Source organism: Schistocerca gregaria, chromosome 2 (assembly GCF_023897955.1).
Source record: "Schistocerca gregaria isolate iqSchGreg1 chromosome 2, iqSchGreg1.2, whole genome shotgun sequence".
In the NCBI taxonomy this organism is placed as follows: Eukaryota; Metazoa; Arthropoda; class Insecta; order Orthoptera; family Acrididae; genus Schistocerca; species Schistocerca gregaria.
Window position 1 is genome coordinate 793,150,558 of NC_064921.1, and position 16,995 is coordinate 793,167,552.

Genomic DNA, 16,995 nt, shown 5'->3' on the forward strand with positions numbered 1-16,995 from the left:
GATCCCACGACAAACTGATTGTTGTAGCACTTTCCATACACCTGGGTCAGTGTACTACCACAAGATGACGGGCATAGACAGGTGTGGTAAGAGCTTCAGGATATCCGTAATCGGTGCTAAGTATGCTTCCAAGGACCAAAAATGACGGATTAATTTTGTGTAAGTACACTTCCCAAGCACACTCCAGAAACTGCTTTGGTGGTAACCATATTCCCCGAGAACCATTAAAGCAACGTTGTTTGGTGGGCTATATATATCTCTCACAGTCCTGAAGGCTGTATTTCACAACAAACAGAAACCACAACTGGTGCAGCGGACTGCCACTAGATGCCAGGAGCGTACAGAAGTGATAACACATATTCTCTTAAAACTTGTAAAGAAATACTTTTAGTGGGAACGGGAAGTACACAACGAGATCAAAAGTATCCGGACACCCGGCGGAAAATGACTTACAAGTTTGTGGCGCCCTCCATCGGTAATACTGAAATTCAGTATGGTGTTGGCCCACCATTACCCTTGAAGACAGCTTCCACTCTCGTAGGCATAAGTTTTATCAGGTGCTGGAAGGTTTCTTGGGAAATAGCAGCCCATTCTTCACGAAATGCTGCACTGAGGAGAGGTGAGGCCTGGTACGACGTCGGCATTCCAAAACATCCCAAAGGTGTTCTATAGGATTCAGGTCAGGCCTCTGTGCAGGCCAGATCATTATAGGGATGTTACTGTCGTGTAACCACTCCGCCACAGGCCGTGCATTATGAACAGGTGTCGATCGTGTTGAAAGATCCAATCGCCTTTCCCGAATTGCTATTCAACAGTGGGAAGCAAGAAGGTGCTTAAAACATCAATTTAGGCTTATGTGCTGTGATAATGAGACGCAAAACAACAAGGGTGCAAGCCGCTTCCATGAAAAACACGACCACACCGTAACATCACCGCCTCCGAGTTTTACTGATGACACTACACACGCTGGCAGATGACGCTCACGGGGCATTCGCCATACCCACACCCTGCCGTCGAATCGCCGCATTGTATATCGTGATTCGTCACTCCACACAACGTTTTTACACTGCTCAATTGTTCAATGTTTACGTTCCTTACATCAAGCGGGGCGTCGTTTGGCATTTACCGGCGTGAAGTGTAGCTTATGAGCAGCCGCTCGACCATGAACTCTAAGTTTTCTCACCCCCTGCCCCACAGTCATAGTACTTGCCGTGGATCCTGATGCAGTTTTGAATTTCTGTGTAATGCTCTCGATAGATGTCTGCCTATTACACATTACGACCCTCTTCAACTGTCGGCGGTCTCCGTCAGTCAACAGGCGAGGTCGGCCTGTACGCTTTTGTGCAGTACGTGTCCACTGCGCTATCCCATCGGAAACAGTGGACCTAGGGATGTTTAGGAGTGTGGAAGTCTCGCATAAAAATGTATGACGAAAGTGACACCCAATCGTCTGACCACGTTCGAAGTCTGTGAGTTCCGCGGAGCGCCCCATTCTACTCTCTCATTATGTCTAATGACAGCTGAGGTCGTCGATATGGAGTATCTGGCAGTAGGTGGCAGCACAATGCACCTAATATGAAAGACGTATGTTTTTGGGGGTGTCAGGATACTTTTGATCACACAATGTATATCCCCCACGGCCCGGGACTTGCTCAGTTTGTGAAGCTACTTCTCTTGAATAAAACATCCAATTTTGCTGAAATTGTAGTCATTTGTCTGTCCGTAAGTCGGATCTACCGATTCCCATCCCATTCAGATAAGTGCTTCCTGGTACGTCTTTTTTTGTCCTATAGTGTGAAAATACTTCCTGAAAAACAGGATATTATTAACATCTGATACAAATGGAAGTGTTATGAGTGTAGTCTTTTGCAGCAGTGAAACGTGGAAGATAAGCAGTTAAGACAAGGAAATGATAGAAGCTTTTGGAATTGTGTGTGACGAAAGGATGATGAAAATTATATGAGTAGATCGAAATTTTGAAGAGGTAATGAATCAAGTCAGGGAATAAAGAAATTATGACGCAACTTGAGAAAAAGAAGGAACCGGTTGTTAGGTTCCACTTTGAGGCATGAAGGATTTGTCAATTTGCTAATATAAGCGAATCTGTGAGGTAAAAACTGCAGATGGAGACCAAGACTCGACTACAGAAAGCAGGTTCAGATGGACGAACATTACAGCAGCTATTAAGAGGCTTCGCACAGGACAGACGAGCGTGTCGATCTGCATCAAACCAGTCTTCGACTGAAAACCAGAACATGGAGGAGTAAGTGAAGTACCGATTATAAAGCAGATTTTAAGACGTAGCTTGAACCACATGTTGAACAAGTTCTCCGTATACGTCACAAGCTTTCCTCCGCAAAGCACTTTACGGTTAGTGGCGGGCGATAATTCATGTCACACCAACATGTCCTCCACTCGCCCTAATTACTTAAAGCACTCCCATCCCTCTGCTTAATGGATTGGTGTACGTGCTGGGCCCTCTGGTGCTGTAGTATCTGCATTACTGTGACGTCAGGATGAAGGCAGGGACGTCCGACCCGTCTAGTTGCTGGCAGCTGACTCCACACGCTACCACCACAGTTGTTTGAAGGGTAGCGTTTCAAGGCCCGCCACAACATGCGCCTCAGTCCTTGCATCTGAACTGAGGGGATACATATTGGTGCTTTCACATCATCTAAAATGTCACGTATCGGTGTTTTTATAGGATTTATGTCCAAGAAATACAAGGGTTCAAAATGGCTCTGAGCTCTATGGGACTTAACAGCGGAGGTCATCAGTCCCCCAGAACTTAGAACTACTTAAACCTAACTAACATATGGACATCACACACATCCATGCCCGAGGCAGGATTCGAACCTGCCACCGTACCGGTCACGCGGTTCCAGACTGAAGGGCCTAGAACCGCTCGGCCACTAAAGGCCGGCCAAAGATAATGGTGTTGCTGCTTTTCTCCACTGTTGTTCAAAATGTGTGTGAATTCCTAAGGGAACAAGCTGCTGAGGTCATCGGTCCCTAGACTTAGACTTTACTTAAACTAACTTAAATTAACTTGTGCTAAGGACAACACACACACCCATACCCGAGAGAGGACTCGAACATCCGGCGGGAGGGGCCGCGCAGTCCGCGACATGGCGCCTCAAACCACGCGGCCACACCGCGAGGGCCACTGTTGTTCAATTTGTCCGACGAAGACGCTACAAAGGAAAAGAACGAATAATTCGATACACGAATGGGAGTTAAAGGGAACAGATATCGATGCTGATGTTTGCAGACATGGCCTTTTTGGACGGGTGTAGGGGAGATTTAGAAGATCGGTTCAAAGTAAGGGACGACATACGGAGCACGAAATATGGCATGGAGATAGACAACGCTTCTGGAAGGGAAATAGTAGCACGGATAGTAAGTAGTTGTTTACGACGAAAGCTGGGAACGAAGCAGTTGTGGAAAAAAAGCAAGATTACATAGCTTTGCCGCAACAAGGAAATGTCAGAAAAAGGCTCAAGGTGAGGGAGACGTTCTTCAGTAAAATAGTTCACTGGTATCTGATACCGATATGGAAATGAGAAGTGCATGATAGTGCATGTGTGGGACATAGCATTGTATGGAAGAGACAAGTGGGTCATCCAAAATGTGCAGTTTCGGCAGATGGTGCAGTTGTGTATAACTAAGTACTGTCTGAAAAAAGCTGCACAGATATTCAACCTGATCTTTATAGGGTTTCAAAGTGATGCAAAGATTGGCAACTTGTTTAAAACCTACAGAAACGTACAATTGCGCATTACACAGAACGAAGAAACACACTGCTCTGTGGAAGGAAAAATCGAAAGCACGAGAGCGAAGGAGGAGCAGCAAACAGGTGGATAGATAGAATCAAGATTTCTGGTCTGCTTCTCAGCAGGCTCTAAGAGGATCTGGTAACCGTCTGGGACGGAGACACGACGCTCAGGAATGATCTTAACAGCTTATGAAGATGATCATGATGATGATAATGATGACGCTGAAATCACAGTAAGACTCAGTCAACGCATACAAATAGTTATAACGATTTCTTGGGATTTGGATTGGACTGACGCAAAGACTCAGTCTTAGGTAAGGCTATTGGCAGATTTCTTTTCGTTGGCAGAGTGCTGGGAATATGCAGTCAGTCTAGAAAGCAGACCACTCAAAAATCATTTGTATGTCCCATCTAAGAATATTGCTGAGAACCTAAGCCATATAGGCCTTGGAGGGATATTGGAATACGCTATGTGATCACTACATGATAAAATTAAAAATGAAGACATAGGTAGGCGAATAAACGTGAGCACGACTGTAGTGTATATAATCGAAGCAAAACTATTGAGATGGTATGGGCATGTATGCCATTTGGGGCGAGGACATGTGGTCTAAGGAGATGATGGACTGGATTCCAACTAATAGAAGAGGATACCAGAAAACAACATGAAAAGAGCAGGTGAGCAGAGTTATATCAGAGAAGAATTTGCAAGCGGAAACTTGCAGAGGTAGAAGACTTTGGAAGGTAGGATGCCAGCAAAAAGTGGAATGTTGTATTAAATCGCAATAAACATTGGGAATATTGAACGTACGCAAAGAAGGGCACCACGAATTGTCACAGGTATGTCTAACTCACATGAATGCTGAGAAGCCTGAATTGGCAGACCCAAGAAATTAACCCGAGAAAGCCTAGCTGCAAAGTTTCAAGCACCAGTGTTAAGCGTAGAAACTAGAGATACTCTTCAGCATCCAAGGTTTTGCCCCCGTAGAGACTGCGAAGACCTGATCAGAGTAATCACAGCGGCCGCAGAGGCGTTTAAGTAGTCATTCTTCCCGCCTCGTAGGAGACTGGAACTGAAAGAAAGCTTGCGATGTAAATTGAAAGCACCCTCTGCCATGCACCTCACAGTTCGTTCCCAGTGCAGGTACAGCGATGCAGGTGTAGCAGTCAAGAGAGGAAGAAATACTGAAGCATTACAAATGTGATGCTGTCCAGAAAAGTTAAAAGTTTTGTTGACAGAAAAAATAAAAAATGAATTACTGAAAAGATCAGGAGAGGGTAGAAGTCAACGGAGGACATTTAACGGAAGAAGGGACAGGTTAGTGGCGTAATGGCTGCGATATCAGGGAATACTTAGCCTGGCGCCCGAAGGAGCAGTACAGAGGAAAAATACGCTGCCTGACAAAAAAAGTTAAGCATCCAGAAAACATGGTCGGATATCAACGTAACTTCGTATACGCACACACAACTGGTTAGTATCTAAACGATTATAGAGTGACATATAGAACTTCCACCAGAGAGCATTACGTGGTTATTGTTGTTTGCAAGACTAGTAGGGAGTATAAGGGGCGGCAGATGTTCTTTGATGACTGTGAGGGACACTGCACGTACTCATTGAGACAGCGTTATCAGCAAGTGGCAGAGTTTGAAAGATGGCTCATTCGTGACTGCATTTCGCCAGTTGGTTGAATCGTGTAATGTCCAAATTTGTGGCGCACTGGGATGTGGCAAGACTGAAGAAAAATCAGGACACGTTCATAGGATTTGTCGACCTAGGTAAAGCATTCGACAATGTAAAATGGTGCAAGATGTTCGAAATTCTGAGAAAAATAGGGGTAAGCTGTAGCGAGCAACGGGTCATATACAATATGTACAAGAATTAAGCGGGGATAATAAGAGTGGGGGACCAAAAACGAAATGTTCGGATTAAAAAGGGTGTAAAACAGAGATGTAATCTTTCGCCCCTATTGTTCAATCTGTACACCGAAGAAGCAATGATACAAATAAAAGAAAGGTTCAAGAGTGGAATTAAAGTGAAAGGGTATCAATGATACGATTCCCTGATGGCATTGTTATTCTGAGTGAAAGTGAAAAGAATTACACGATCTGCTGAATGGAATGAACAGTCCAATGATTACAGAATACGGACTGAGAGTAAATCGAAGAAAGACGAAAGTAATGAGAAGTAGCAAAAATGAGAACAGCAAGGAACTTCATATCAGGGTTGATGGCCACGAAGTAGATGAAGTTAAGGAATTCTTCTACCTAGGCAGAAAATAACTAATGACGAAAGGAGAAAGGAGGACATCAAAAGCAAACTATCAATGTCAAAAAGGGCATTCCTGGCCAAGAGAAGTCTACTAGTATCAAACATAGGCTTCAATTTGAGAAAGCAATTTCTACGAATGTGCGCTTGGAGCACAGCGTTGTATGGTAGTGAAACTTGGACTGTGGGAAAAGCGGAACAGAACAGAATCGAAGCATTTGAAATGTGGTGGTACAGATGAATGACTGATAAGGTAAGGAATGAGGAGGTTTTGTGCAGAATCGGAGTGGAAAGGAATATAACGAAAACACTGACAAGAGAAGGGACAGGATGATAGTACGTCTGATAAGACATGAGGGAACGACTTCCACGGTACTAGAGGGAGCTGTAGAGGGCAAAAACTGTAGAGGAAGACAGAGGTTGGAGCACATCCAGCAGATTGCAAGTGCTACTCTGAGATGAAGAGGTTGACACAGTAGAGGAATTCATGGCGGGCTGCATCAAACCAGCCAGAAGAGTGATGACTCAAAAAAAAAAAAAAAATGAAAAGAAAAACATGTGACGGTGGCTCGATGTTGGTCTGCATGGGAACGTGAAGGCAGGCAAGCTCGTCATCAACGTTCCGGTCGACAACGCAAGCAGGATCGCCTTGCTGTGCCCAAGTACATTGTAACAACTTCATATCAGAGCCTGCCATCCGAGAACAACTGATGGACTCGCTGTAACATTTTGTGTCATTGCGCACTACGGTTGGAGACTAAGGAGTTACCGCCCCATGCGTAGCCTGCCGTTAACGCCACAACACAGACAACTGAGTTTAGTGTGAACTGCTGATGAATGGCGTTGTTTGTATTCAGAGGTGAACTGCGGTTCAGCGCTATCACGGGTGACCATCCTCGGTGTGTATAGCGGTGACTTGAGATCTCCCAATTTTCCAATGTTTTTGTGACAGACAGCGGTGTTACTCCTGGTGGCATCGCGTAGGGAGCCATCGAGTATGGCTTCAAGTCACGTGTGGGAGTGATTGATGGTACCTCACGAACTTCCTGTGACCTCGTATGTCACGTCTCAAAAGTAATTGTTTCATGGTCCCATTTTTCAACACGGCAATGTTCGTCCACGTATGGCACATTTTCCCACGAACTATCTGCTTGATGTGATACTCCAGTGGCCAGCAACATCGCTATATCTGTTACCTGCGGAACATGTAGGTGACCAGCTCCAACATACCTCTGCTCCAGTATCTGTGTCCAAGATATCAAGGGCTCGCTAGACGTTGACTCAGGAGAGGTTACAATGGCTTTACGGCACTCTTACCGACCGACTCAGTGCACAGATATAGGCCATAGAGGGTAAAACGTCATACTGTTAAGTGTACTCACTCTGTGAAATGCTTTGTAAACTAGACTATATTGTGATCACCGAAATAACATCACATACCCTCTTAAAAGCTGCAAAGGATCAAGTAGGTAACACGGGAGGTATTGAATTTAATTGATGAAAGGAGAAAATATAAAAATAAAGCAGATGAAAAGGAATATAAACGTCTCAAAAATGAGATCGACAGAAAGTTCAAAGTGGCTAAGCAAAGATGAGAAAAGGACAAATGTAAGGATGTAAAACCATACATCACTAGGGGTAAGATAGATACTACCTGCAGGAAAATTAAAGAGACCTTTGGAGAAAAGAGAAACACTTGTATGACCATCAAGAGCTCAGATGGAAAACCAGTCCTATAGCAAAGAAGGGAGAAGAGAAAGGTAGAATGAGGATATAGAGGGTCTATACAATGGCGATGTACTTGAGGGCAATATTGTGGAAATGGAAGAGGACGTAGATGAACATGAAATGAACGGCGGTCCTGGTATGGTCGCAGGTTTCAATCCTGCCTCGGGCATGGGTGTGTGTGATGTCCTTAAGTTAGTTGGGTTTGAGTAGTTCTAAGTCTAGGGGACTGATGACCTCAGATGTGAAGTCCCATAGTGCTTAGAGCCATTTGAACATGAAATGGGAGACTCGATACTGTGTGAAGAATCTGACAGAGCACTGATAGAGCTAAGTCGAAACAAAGTCCCGAGAGTAGACGAAGTCCCATTAGAACTACTGATAGCCTTGAGAGAGCCAGCCACGACAATACTCTTCCATCTGGTGAACAAGCTGTGTGAGACAGAAGAATATAATAATTCCAATTCCAAAGAAAACAGGTGTTGACAAGCGTGAAAATTACCGAACTATCAGTTTAATAAGTCATAGTTGCAAAATACTAACTTGAATTCTTTACAAACGAATGAAAAAAATTGGTAGAAGCCGACCTCGGGGAAGGTCAGATTGAATTCCATAGAAATGTTGGAACAGGCTAGGCAGACTGACTCTACGACTTATCTTGGAAGATAGGTTAAGGAAGGTAAACCTGCGTTTCTAGCAATTTGTAGACTGAGAGAAAGGTTTTGACAATGTCGACTGGAATACTCAAATTCTAAAGGTGTCAGAGGGAAAATACAGGAAACGAAAGGCTATTTACAATTTGTACAGAAACCAGATGGCAGTTATAAGAGTCGAGGGACATGAAAGGGAAGCAGTGGTTGAGAAGGAAGTGAGACAGGGTTGTAGCCTATCCCGAAGTTATTCAATCTGTATATTGAGCAAGCAGTAAAGGAAAGAAAAGAAAAAATCAGAGTAGGAATTAAAATCCATGGAGAAGAAATAAAAACTTTCAGGTTTGCCGACGACTTTGTGATTCTGTCAGAGACAACAAAGAGTCTGGGAGAGCAGTTGAACGGAATGGCCAGTGTTTTGAAAGGAAGATATAAGATGAACATCAACAAAAGTAAAACGAGGATAATGGAATGTAGACGAATCAAATCAGGTGATGCTGAGATAATCAGATAAGGAAATGAAACAGTTAAAGTAGTAGATTTGCTATTTGGGGAGCAAAATAACTAATGATGGTCGAAGCAGAGAGGACATAAAAATTTAGATTGGCTGTGGCCAGGAAAGCGTTTCTGAAGAAGAGAAATTTGTTAACATCGAGTATAGATTTAAGTGTCAGGAAGTCGTTTCTGAAAGTGTTTGTATGGAGGGTAGCCATGCAAGGAAGCGAAACATGGACGATAAACAATTTAGACAAGAAGAGAATAGAAGCTTTCGAAATGTGGTACTACAGAAGAACGCTGAAGATTAGATGGGTAGATCACATAGCTAATGAGGATGTACTGAATAGAATTTGGGCCGGCCGCGGTGGTCTAGCGGTTCTAGGCGCTCAGTCCGGAACCGCGCGACTGCTACGGTCGCAGGTTCGAATCCTGCCTCGGGTATGGATGTGTATGATGTCCTTAGGTTAGTTAGGTTTAAGTAGTTCTAAGTTCTAGGGGACTGATGACCACAGATGTTAAGTCCCATAGTGTTTAGAGCCATTTGAACCAATAGAATTTGGGAGAGGAGGAATTTATGGCACAAGTTGTCTAGAAGAAAGGATCAGTTAATAGGACACGTTCTGAGGCATCAAGAGATCACCAATTTAGTACTGGAGGGAACTGTGGAGGGTAAGAATCGTAGAGGGAGACCAAGAGATAAATATACTAAGCAGATTCAGAAGGCTGTTGGTTGCAGTAGTTATTCGGAGATGAAGACGCTTGCACGGGATAGAGCAGCGTGGAGAGCTGTATCAAACCAGTCTCGGGACTGAAGACCAGAACAACAAGAACACCCTCTAAAATTTCATTTCGTTTCCTACCTTTGTGCGTGTTTTGCTTTCTTGTCAGGCAATGTTGTAGAGGCAAAGTAACACAGTAGTGTGGAAAACAGATCATAGAATATGTTGTTTGCAACAGTTACGGAAAGACAATAGTCTCATGATACATTTACTTTGTAATGAAGTCTGTATGTGGCTCGATTGTTCTGTTGGAGTCACATTATCAATCCAGGCCTTAGCCTTCATTCGACGTAGTGATCTTGTCTTTTTTTTTTACAGTTGGCAATGATTTCTTAAAGTAAAAAATAGGAGGTTCGGACTCCTTTCCCCTGTAACTGGAATGGTAAATCCGTTGGGGTCCTCTAACAGGACCACGCCTAGTAATGCATTGTGGTGTCCAAGAACGAGAATCTTCCAATTGAGAAGTGGTTGCCATATTTCGTATTATTCTGTTTAGGGCCTCTTACCATTCGCCACCTTTTGATTCATAAGGATTGGGAAACCTTGTACTGCTTACGGCAACTTTTGTTGTGGTATAGTGAACCTGGCGCCGCACAACTTGGCTGCCTTTGGCGGCTGCAGCGCTACACATGGTGGCGGCGTGGGCGTCTGCCGGCGGCGGAAGTGTGCGGCCGCCTGCGGCTGCGTGGGAGGGCGGAAGACGGCGCGGCTCCCGCCGGAAGGGCGCGCCCTCTGAGGGCCCCGGAGGGCCGCCGGGCTATCTCCTGGGGGCGAGGGGCGGCAGATAGGCGCTCCCAGTCCTCTCCGCCCTTTCGGAGCAGCAGCGCCGAACCTGCCGCGTACAAGTGTTCCAGGACAGCTGTGAAGGGCGTGCCGAACCATTAGCTTCAAAACTACACAGGTGGCACAGGATTCTAACCTGAGTACCCTGAGATAAACAACCAGCTGATCTAAATGAATACAACTAACTTCCGATTATTCGGATTAATGCGAATCCGAGACTGCACGGATAACCGGAAAAACACACGGATAATACGAAATTAGCATGCGATTCAGTCTGAGAGGCTACACTTCCTCCAATACAGGCCAGCTTCATCGGCGTTGTAAATCGGTCCCAAAAAAAAATTGTTCTCTTCGGTGTGACTGAATAACTCTGCGCAAAAAACGAAGAGCTGCGTCTTAAAAAAAAGTGGCTTCTGAAGGCCATACAGACATCTGTCAGCGTTTTGGAATTTCGCGTTGTAATGTTATACTTTTCTCAAATTTTAATAATTACTTTTAAAATTAATATATTATGAAGGAGAGTTGCTATATTATTTGATAGTGGTTGATGAGATCTGATCAAACGATGTATGAAATCAATTTATTATAGATATTATCGATATCTCCTACTGTTTTATTCCAGCACATCCACAATAAGGTTCATCTCGAACACATATAAGATGGCTAGGTAATGATCCATAATTAAGTCTCATGCCAATTAGGAACTCTCAAACTTCTTATTCGCCTTAATTGTGTGGAACCAGAGCTTCGAAGGAATGCTCGGCTCCATTTGACCATATTATTTCCATTTGACGCCTGTTGGCAATTGATATTCTTCGCCTAGTTGACACCTTATTCTTCTATATAGTGTAGTCATCCTGTCTGATGGCCATACAGACATCTGTCAGCGTTTTGGAATTTCGCTTTGTAAGGTTATACTTTTCTCAAATTTTAATAATTACTTTTAAAATTAATATATTATGAAGGAGAGTTGCTATATTATTTGATAGTGGTTGATGAGATCTGATTAAACGATGTATGAAATAAATTTATTATCGATATCTCCTACTGTTTTATTCCAGCACATCCACAATAAGGTGGATGATTTTAAAAGAGCCGTTTTGAGCGACGGTTTCCACTAAGTCATCGACCATTTCGTTATATGTACACAGAAGTGACAAACGTCATGGAATACCTCCTAATATCGTGTTGACCCCCTTTTGCTCAGTATAGTGCAGTACATCGACGTGGCACGGACTCAGATCGTTGGAAGTCCCATGTGACCTTGTGCACGAGATACTACCGCCATTTGTATATGCATATACCTATCCCACGACTTTTGTCACCTCAATGAATCGTTGGAAGTCGTTGCAGAAATATTGAGCCCCGCTGCTTCTATAGCCGTTCATAATTGGGAAAGTTTTACCGATGCAGGATTTTGTGCACGAACTAACCTCTCGATTATATCCCATAAATGTACGGTGGGACCCACGTCGGGAGATGTGGGTGGCCAAATCATTCTCTCGAATTTTCCAGAATGGTCTTCAAACCAATCGTGAACATCTGTGGCCCAGTTACATGGCGCATTGTCATCCATAAAAATTCCACTATTTGGGAACTTGAAATCGGTGAATGGCTGAAAATTGCCTCCAGAAAGCTGAACATCCGGAGGATCTAGTCTGTTCCATGTAAACACAGCCTACACTATTATGGAGCAACCACCAGCTTCCACAGTGCCATTTTGGCAACTTCGGTTCATGGCTTCCTGGGGCCTGCGACACACTCGAACCCTATCATCAGCTCTTACCAACTGAAATCGGGACACAACCGACCAGAAGACGTTTTCCCAATAGTCTACAATCCAAACGATATGGTCCCGCGCCCAGAAGAGGCGCTGCAAGAGGTGTCGTGCTGTTAGCTATGGCACTCGCGTCGGTCGTCTGCTGCCACAGCCCATTGACACCAAATTTCGCCGCACTGTCCTAACGGATATGTTCGTCGTACGTCTCACATTGATTTCGGCGATTATTTCATGCAGTATTCCTAGTCTTTTAGCATTGACATCTCTACGCAAACGACGCTGTTCTCGCTCGTTAAGTGGAGGCCATCGGACACTGCGTTGTCCTTGGTCAGAGGTAACGCCTGAAATCTGGTATTCTCGGAACAGTTGTGACACTATGGATCTCAGAATACTGAATTCCCTAATGACTTCTGAAATGAAATGAGCCACGTGTCTAGCTGCAACTACCATTCCGCGTTCAAAGTATATTAATTCCCATTGTAATTACGTCCGACATTTTTTCGCATGAATGAAATAAGTACAAATGACGGCTCCGCAAAGCACTGTCATTTTATGCCTTGTTCACGCGATACTCCCGCCATTTGTATATGTGAATATACACTCCTGGAAATTGAAATAAGAACACCGTGAATTCATTGTCCCAGGAAGGGGAAACTTTATTGAAACTTTCCTGGGGTCAGATACATCACATGATCACACTGACAGAATCACGGGCACATAGACACAGGCAACAGAGCATGGACAATGTCGGCACTAGTACAGTGTATATCCACCTTTCGCAGCAATGCAGGCTGCTATTCTCCCATGGAGACGATCGTAGAGATGCTGGATGTGGTCCTGTGGAACGGCTTGCCATGCCATTTCCACCTGGCGCCTCAGTTGGACCAGCGTTCGCGCTGGACGTGCAGACCACGTGAGACGACACTTCATCCAGTCCCAAACATGCTCAATGGGGGACAGATCCGGAGATCTTGCTGGCCAGGGTAGTTGACTTACACCTTCTAGAGCACGTTGGGTGGCACGGGATACATGCGGACGTGCATTGTCCTGTTGGAACAGCAAGTTCCCTTGCCGGTCTAGGAATGGTAGAACGATGGGTTCGATGACGGTTTGGATGTACCGTGCACTATTCAGTGTCCCCTCGACGATCACCAGAGGTGTACGGCCAGTGTAGGAGATCGCTCCCCACACCATGATGCCGGGTGTTGGCCCTGTGTGCCTCGGTCGTATGCAGTCCTGATTGTGGCGCTCACCTGCACGGCACCAAACACGCATACGACCACCATTGGCACAAAGGCAGAAGCGACTCTCATCGCTGAAGACGACACGTCTCCATTCGTCCCTCCATTCACGCCTGTCGCGACATCACTGGAAGCGGGCTGCACGATGTTGGGGCGTGAGCGGAAGACGGCCTAACGGTGTGCGGGACCGTAGCCCAGCTTCATGGAGACGGTTGCGAATGGTCCTCGCCAATACCCCAGGAGCAACAGTGTCCCTAATTTGCTGGGAAGTGGCGGTGCGGTCCCCTACGGCACTGCGTAGGATCCTACGGTCTTGGCGTGCATCCGTGCGTCGCTGCGGTCCGGTCCCACGTCGACGGGCACGTGCACCTTCCGCCGACCACGGGCGACAACATCGATGTACTGTGGAGACCTCACGCCCCACGTGTTGAGCAATTCGGCGGTACGTCCATCCGGCCTCCCGCATGACCACTATACGCCCTCGCTCAAAGTCCGTCAACTGCACATACGGTTCACGTCCACGCTGTCGCGGCATGCTACCAGTGTTAAAGACTGCGATGGAGCTCCGTATGCCACGGCAAACTATCTGACGCTGACGGTGGCGGTTCACAAATGCTGCGCAGCTAGTGCCATTCGACGGCCAACACCGCGGTTCCTGGTGTGTCCGCTGTGCCGTGCGTGTGATCATTGCTTGTACACCCCTCTCGCAGTGTCCGGAGCAAGTATGGTGGGTCTGACACACCGGTGTCAATGTGTTCTTTTTTCCATTTCCAGGAGTGTAGCTATCAAATGGTTCAAATGGCTCTGAGGGCTATGGGACTTAACATCCGAGGTCATCCGTTAACTAGAACTTAGAACTACTTAAACCTAACTAACCTATGGATATCACACACATCCAGGCCCAAGGCAGGACTCGAACTTGCGACCCAATATAGCTATCCCATGACTTTTGTCACCGCAATGTAGTATTAGATCGTCCTTTGGCCCACATAAATTTTACCTTCTTTCTGAGACTTTCGTTTTCCATGATAGCTTTCATGATATCCATTATCACTGGATTAGTTTTCTTCATAAGGGCTGGTGTCTGCATATCTTGGAGCAAGCTTCTGCAATCCATTAAAATCAAAATGTTTCTCACAGTGAGGTTCTGCAAGTAATTTAAAGCAGCAAGTATAGTTGTGACTTCTGCAGAAAATCTTGAAGTTTCACTGGAAAGCGACGTCGGTTCGTTTTAGCCTGCACTTGGACATATGAACGCGCAACCCAATCTGCCATTATCTGCGGTTTTGGAGCCTTCAATACAAATCATGAAATACTTCGGGAATTTATCACCAATGCAGGTTTTTACTAATTTCTCTGCTCCCGCATTTCTTTTTGTTGGCAAGTTCGAAATGCCAGCTGCTGAAGTTATTTCAGCACTAACTTTCTCGCCATTCGCAGCAATTTCTCGAATCACATAACAATGTTTAAATCGACTCAGCCAACCTGTTGAAGCGTCAAATTTTTCTTCAGTATTCAGAGTTTCATGGAGCATTCCTGCTTTCTCTATTCACGCTGGACCCGATACCGAAACTCTTTCTGTTCTCCTCTGCTGGAAACAGTGCTCCATCTACGAGTAGTTGAAGTTTTGGGGCACTTTCGCTGCGATGGTCCTACTTGACTCTCAGCTTTGGCTGCAAAATTCAACAACTTTTTTAAATTTGTCTTTAAGTTTATCATCACATGCATACCTCATAATTCTGAGAAAGTTACTCTAGTTTCGCGTTTTCTTAAATGTTTATAACTTTTAATTTCCTTTCGGTTGTTAGAAAAATAACCGAATGGTTCAAGTAGTTCAAATGGCTCTGAGAACTATGGGACTTAACATCTGTGGTCATCAGTTCCCTAGAACTGAGAACTACTTAAACCTAACTAACCTAAGGACATCACACACATCCATGCCCGAGGCAGGATTCGAACCTGCGACCGTAGCAGTCGCGCGGTTTCGGACTAAATAACCAAATGAAATTTCTTAATGATTCTTGTTACAAGGTATAGTATTACTGAAATCGGTCCGGTGCTCCAAAAGTACGAGCAACACCGTATTAGTACCGGTGATTTGTAGCAGTATGCTTCCATTTAGTATCAACACAGAGCAAGATCTCTCAAGGAAACCGCCCCAGAAGAAGACCTAAATAAATCATTATCGACCTTTAGCTTCTAGGAAAATAACTAAGCGAAGATAGAGACTGCAAATCGACCGTGGACGTGGTACAGGGGCAGAGTCCTGGGATTTACCTGGAGATGAAGTGGGAACCAATGGAAACATATTTCAGGGATGTCCAACAGTGGGGTACGCATCGTCTTCCGGCGATAAAACAAATCACGTGCATTATACGTTATTCGAAGCGAAAATACTCGTTCTAATTGTAAAAGAATTTTATTTATTCGAAAATGGCTGAACTATGCACAGATAATCAACAAGCTGGATAATCCGCATACCGAGAATTGTGATGTAACTGTATTGACATTTTTCAGAAGTGGCGTTTCAAACCTCCAAGAGCTACTAAATCACTATTTTTTACGTCTAGTTTCAGTCACAGATACTATTAATATTGTGTGGAACGGCAGTTCACTAACAACAGACATGCAGGCGAGATATGAGAGCCCAAAGCATTGAGCATCGTCACTCAACAAATACTCCAGTTAATCGATGTCGGATGTACGAACACGTTCTGAGTACGCACTATATTGGCTCTGGATAAACAAAGATAGGCTTCAAGGTCTTTGTTATATTAAAGTCGAAGCCTGTTTTCGTGCAACCACTGTTGGCTTCAGTCAGGTGACCGTGTGGAGAGTTGACTACACGCCAGGCGGTACGACCGCTGACAGCAAGATTGGAGCTCATCAAACCAACCATAGGCGACCTCTTCCGTTGGCGAGCCAGCGGCGTCGTGTGCAGTTTCTCTTCACCTGACTCAACTAACTGATTGCTTCTTCCTAAGCATATCTCGCAAAAAGATCGCAAAGGTGAACATTAGAGAGATTGTCAGAAATCGTTCTTCCCATGAACCATTCACTACTGGAAAAAGAAAAGGGGTGAATGGCAGTGGTAGCACCCTCCGCCACACACCAGACAAGAAAGCAAGTGAATACTGCATTTTCATCCAGTTCTGAACAATGTTGAAAATTACGACTCTCTAGCTCATCGGAAGGTTAGTTTATAATCAACTGCAAAATTGGTACAGAACGGACAGAGAGACAGAAGTGACCTAACATAAAGTGCAGAAAATAATCCTTTTCAGACAGGAAGAGCAGCTTCGTCCACTTGTTCTTGGCGGTAGGAGAATTTCTTGGTGGTAGCAGAACCCGAATAACCTTTCCGTTGACCGTAATTTCACCGTGCCAGAAAGTAAGGTATTTCACTATACTATTACGTTGCTTTGGCTTGTTATGAGTGCACCTCAAAAATTTGTCAGTTGTTGTATCCTTCCGTCGTAAGTGTGCCTGTTTCATCAA